We start from the raw sequence: 6,000 nt of genomic DNA on the forward strand, positions 1-6,000 counted from the left end.
CAGGAGGCAGCCAATCAATGGTTCTCTCTCATCATTGATGTTTCTCCCTCTCCCTCTCCCTTCCTCTCTGAAATCAATAAAAAAAAAAAATTTAAGTTTTCAATATGCAAGTTCCATGCCCTAGAGCATTGATGGCGAACCTATGACACGTATGTCAGAGGTGACACGCGAACTCATCTTGGGTGACACGCAACGACAGAGACAAAAAATTGCATAATTCAAATATTTTTCTCTCGCAACGGCCAGAGTTGGGCATCACTCGAGTAATATTATTACTCACGTTACTCATGATCAATAATGCAATTCTAAAACAGGATGTAAACATGTACATCCGTGTTGCGTAGCAAAGATACATAGTGAAAACATCCAAGATACATTGTTCCAATATTGACATTAATATAAAAAGGTTAAGAATTGCACTATAAAGAGATTATTCTTTACTTATGACATTTTATTTTTACTCAAGTGACAAAATGCCCAATTCTGGAAACGGCCTCGTTATTGTCAACATGTGCCTCGGGTAAGCTTCCCGTGCGTTCAGGTGCATTCGGCAAACGGACGCACTTGATCGCCATGTTAGGAGACAGGAGTGGGAGGGTTAGAAGAAGAAAAAGATATACAGTGCAACAGTGCTCGACAAGACATTCTGCGTGTGGGATAATTGATTACAGCACCATATACTTGTTGGTTATACATACTATCTTTGAATTGTTTTGCACCAGGAGTCAGTGCAATAACGCTGCAAAAAGTTAATAGGTAAGAAACCTATCAACCTTTTATAAAAAACGCCGTGATTTATATTTATTTATTTTTGCAGCCTTGTGATGGAGAATCAAAAAATTAAAAAGCAAGATTGAATGATAAAGGAAGTGGAAGTAGCAGTCGCCGACCCTTTCAAGACATATGGACTGAGATGTACGGGATTGTCGACAGAAACAACAGATCATTAAGCATACTGTGTAATGAAACGGTAGTAAGCAGAACGTGGAATGTAAAGAGACATTTTGAAACTAATCATTATCAGCTCTTGAAAAAAAGTATCGATGAAAGGAAGGAATACACTTCTAGGCAGCTACACCTCTATAAAAGTCAATCAAATTCCATCATTATATTTGTAAGATGCTCTACAAATTTAACATCAGCAAGTTACTGTATTGCTCACTCCATAGCTCAGCATGGAAAAGCCCTCAGTGACAGAATTTATTAAGGAAACATTTTTAAGATGTGCACCAGCTCTATTTCACGATATGAAAAATAAAGATGATATTATTAAAAGAATTTCTCAGTTACCACTCAGTAAAAATACTATCAAAGACAGAATACCAGATCTTAACAAAAACGTACAACATCAATTAAAAAAAGACTTAAATAGTTGTAAATATTTTTCGGTTTCTCTTGATGAAACTACTGATGTCACATCAAATGCTCGGTTGGCCATTATTGCTAGATATTCTGATGGTCTCACAAGGAGAGAAGAGTTGATAAAGTTAGAATCAGTGCCAATAAGTACATCAGGAAACGAAATATGTAAGGTTGTTATAAAAACATTCAGTAACCAAACATTAATATCTCTAAAATTGTGTCAGTCACGACAGATGGGGCACCATATATGGTGGGGGAAATGTGGGATTCCTGAAATTGTTTATGGAAGCTATTAGACATCCACTTGTACCTTTTCATTGCATTATCCATCAGGAGGTGTTGTGTGCCAAATCAGGATTCTCAGAATTGAATGATTTAATGTCAGTTGTAACAAAATTTGTGAATTTTATAGCTTCTCGGCCCCTTCACAAGCGAGAATTTTCTGCACTTTTACAGGAAGTTGATTCAACCTACAGTGGACTGCTGATGTTCAATAATGTGAGATGGCTGAGTCGAGGTAAAGTACTTGAGCGATTTGTGCAGTGCTTTGAAGAAATTACGGTATTTATTGAGAAGAAGGACCTGGAAAACTTTCCTCGGATCAATGACCATAAGTGGGTCAGCAATCTGATGATTTTTACAGATCTCTCTGTTCATATGCATGAACTGAACTGAAAATTACAAGGTTTTGGAAAAAGTACTGACGTTATGTTTGGATACATCAAATCTTTGAAAGTAAACTTAAAATTTTCAAGCGAGACATTGAAACTAAAACTTCTAAGTATTTTCCTCGGATAAAAAGTATTTCGAGAAGGCCACTACCACGAGTGTAATGGGGTCCGTACTTATGTACCAGGATATAGTAAACTGTTATTTCAACAGTTCAGGAAAGATTCGACCAATTTAGAAGCCTAGAACAGACCATTAAAATAATTAAGTATCCGGGTGTAGTTGTTTACAGTACTTTGGAATTAAAGCATTTCCAATGGATGCAAATTGATTTAGAGATGCAACTTGCAGATTTTCTTTTTTTTTCCTTAAACATATTTGATTTTTTTTCCAGAGGTGAAGGGAGAGGGATAGAGAGCCCGAAACATCGATGAGAGAGAAACATCGATCAGCTGCCTCCTACACAGCTCCTACCGGGGATGTGCCCGCAACCCAGGTACATGCCCTTGACCGGAATTGAACCTGGGACCCTTCAGCAGGCCAACGCTCTATCCACTGAGCCAAACCAGTCAGGGCGCAACTTGCATATTTTCAAGGTAGCATTTGGACTCATGCGTTTGTCGACTTAAGGTCGAAACTTGAAAATCTGGAATGAAATCGTTTGAATAATGAAGAAGAGTGCAACTACAAACAAGAAATTTTGAGAGCTTGGAACAGAGTACCTGACACTTTTAGGGACATAAAAAAAATCTAGCGATGGCTTTGCTAACAATTTTTTCATCAACATATTTTTGTGAGACTTTGTTCTCAGCATTAAATAATATTAAAACGAGCAAAAGAAACCGCTAACAGATGAAGTTAGTGGCGCTTGCTTGGCCTTGAAGTGCGCCAAGTATGAACCTGCAATCGAAGGATTAGCAGACAAACCTAAGCACCAAAAAAGCCACTAATTTCTAGTTTCCGTACCATTTGATTATCATTGTTTTTATTATTATTTTTTCCTAAGTGTACATTGTTTTTCTGTTTTTGTTCACTTTATACATATGTTTTGGTTGATTTTTCTTTGTTAAATGGCATTTAAATATATAAAATAAATATCAAAAATATAAATCTTTTTTTTACTATGGTTGCAAATATTAAAAAAAAATTATGAAATTTCTATATGTGACATGGCACCAGAGTTAAGTTAGGGTTTTTCAAAATTTTGACACGCCGAGCTCAAAAGGTTCGCCATCGCTGCCCTAGAGTCTTGCTTGTTTCTTTCAGCAGTTCAGGTAGCAGCCCATTTCGTGGTCCATGTTTGAGGACCAACACTAGCCACGTGGACTCTGCCCAGGTGTAGGGACCAGGTGTGAAAGATGAATCCCACAGTCCAACCTATGGAGATCATTTTTTTAATAAGATGGAGCTTTAGGGAGGAGGAGGGAGCCGAGTGGAGGGGATGGGGAACATCTGTAATACTTTCAACAATAAAGATAAATTAAAAACAAGATGGGGCTTTACTAAATAATTACTGTGTTGTATAAGTTTTAAGAAAATATGACTAGAGCAAGATTAAAAGAAATAGAATGCCTAGGCAAACGTCATGGTCTTTCTAATAACTTTAACGGCTGTTCCTGTTTATCTGAATATCTAGCTGTCCTTCCAGCTCTAAGGAAGTCCTGCCAATTCTCTGGCCTGTGCCACTCCCAGGCATTGTTGAGCCTCTTCGCCAGCCAAAGCCGCACACTTTCACCCGACACCCTCTTGGCAGATTCTTTCCTGAGTCCTTTACCGCCGAGCCTCTTTCAGCCACAACCACTGATCTCTCCACAGCAGCATCAGTAAGATCTCAAGTACCTTCTCTAGCTCCACCCTCTGTGTGTGCACATTTTCTCTGCCAGGCCAGAAACCGAGAAGATGGAAAAAAGACCTCGTCCTTCCCCATCCACCTGCGACCCGGCCTCACTTTCCCATGGGAATCCAGGTGCCCAAGTGACTAAGTTTCTAAGCTGGGGTCTCTTCTAGAAGCCGGTCCATCCTTGCTGCTTGACACAGTCGCTGCAGGGAAGAAACATCTGCACAGCATGTGTTTCAAGGGACCTGGCATATATGGCATACTGTTCTTAATATGTTTGCTCCCCTTCTTAGCGCTATGTGTTTTAACCAAGGTCACCTCTCTGAGAAAGGTTGTTTCCCCAGGTGGGGATTTTTTCCCTGGAGTTAGGGATTAACGGGACCAAGGAAGAGAATAAATCAGTGAAACCCCCTAGTGTTACAGAAATACCATGCACTAATGAAGAACTTGGACTAAGACTGTTGGCAATAAATTTGGGACGTGTTGGGCCCACATCCCCAGGGGTCTGCCCACCAGGGAAAGCACCAAAGCCTATACCCCTGGAGACTCACCGATACAGGGCAGTCCCAGGGAAGGCAAGCAGAGGCTGGGAGGACATAACCTTTACTGGGCAGGATAAACTCCTTCTGTCACTTCCTTGTAGCTTAGCAGTAGAGCAGTGACCTTGGAATAGCCCTTATAATGGAACACAGAGATTAACCTATACAGGATTAAATTCAACAGAACTAGATTAACAAACGCCCTAACCTTTGGAATAGAATGGATAGGATTAAAATCAACTGGTATAAATACAGATGTAACAGAACAATAAATATAGAGCCTGGCTAAAGAACCTTGCTATGCTGATCAACTGAACGCTGTCTCCGTGTGATTCCTTCTTCGCCGACTCCGTCCACACCTTTGGGAACCCCTGGACCTGCTGGGGCTGGACCCCAACAGGTCTCCTACAAAGCCTCTGCAGCCTACCCTTCTGGTATCCCCCACCTTCCTAAGGAATGGCTAAGTGGCATGGGAAAGACTGTGAAACAGACCTCTCCACCGTTCTTAACCAGCTGTGCAAGATGATAAAGGGAGTTTGAGATCCTAGACCAGAGGTCTGCAAGCTTTTTCTGTAGCAGCCAGAGAGTGAATGGCTGATGGTCTCTGTTGAAACTCCAAGTCTCTCTTTATAGTTTGAAAGCATAGGCAATATGTAAACCCATAGGTGGGGCTATATTTTAATAATACTTTATCTGTGGACACTAAAGCATGAATTTCATATAATTGTCATATACTATGAAATATTCTTTTTCTTCTTTTAAAATTTTAATTTAAAAAACATTATTAGCCCTAACCGGTTTGGCTCAATGGATGGAGCGTTGGCCTGTGGACTCAAGGGTCCCAGGTTCAATTCCAGTCAAGGGCATGTACCTTGGTTGCGGGCACATACTCAGTAGGGACTGTGCAGGAGGCAGCTGATCGATGTTTCTAACTCTCTATCCCTCTCCCTTCCTCTCTGTAAAAAATCAATAAAATATATTTTTTAAAAAAACCAAAAAAACATTATTAGCTCAAAGGCCACAGACCAGATTTGGCTCACAGGCATAAACTTCCCACCTCTGGCACAGGTAATTAAGTGCCCAAGGACAGCCTTAGCTGGTTTGACTCAGTGGATAGAGAATTAGTCTGCCGACTGAAGGGTCCTGGGTTTGATTCTGGTCAAGAGCATGTACCTCAATTACAGGTTCCTTCCCAGCACGAGCGTGGGCAGGAGTCAACCAATTGATGTGTTTCTCTCACATTGATATTTCTCTCTGTCTTTCCCTTTTTCTTCCACTCTCCCTAAAAATCAATGGAAAAATATCCTCGGGTGAGGATTAAAACACACACACACACCAAAAAATGCCCAAGTACACTACAACAGTAACTTATCCTATACTAGAGGCCCGGTGCACAAAATTTGTGCAAGGGGGGGGGGGTTCTCTCAGCCCAGCCTGCACCCACTATAATCGGGGACCCCTCGGGGGATGTTCAACACCCCTCTCACAATCTGGGACTGCTGCTCCTAACCTGCCTGCCTGCCTGATTGCTCTTAACCCCTCTGCCTGCCTGCCTGATCACCCCTAACCTCTCTGCCTGCCCGCCTGATTGCC

The sequence above is a fragment of the Myotis nattereri genome (genome assembly GCF_964212035.1).
Source record: "Myotis nattereri genome assembly, chromosome: 18".
Taxonomy (NCBI): domain Eukaryota; kingdom Metazoa; phylum Chordata; class Mammalia; order Chiroptera; family Vespertilionidae; genus Myotis; species Myotis nattereri.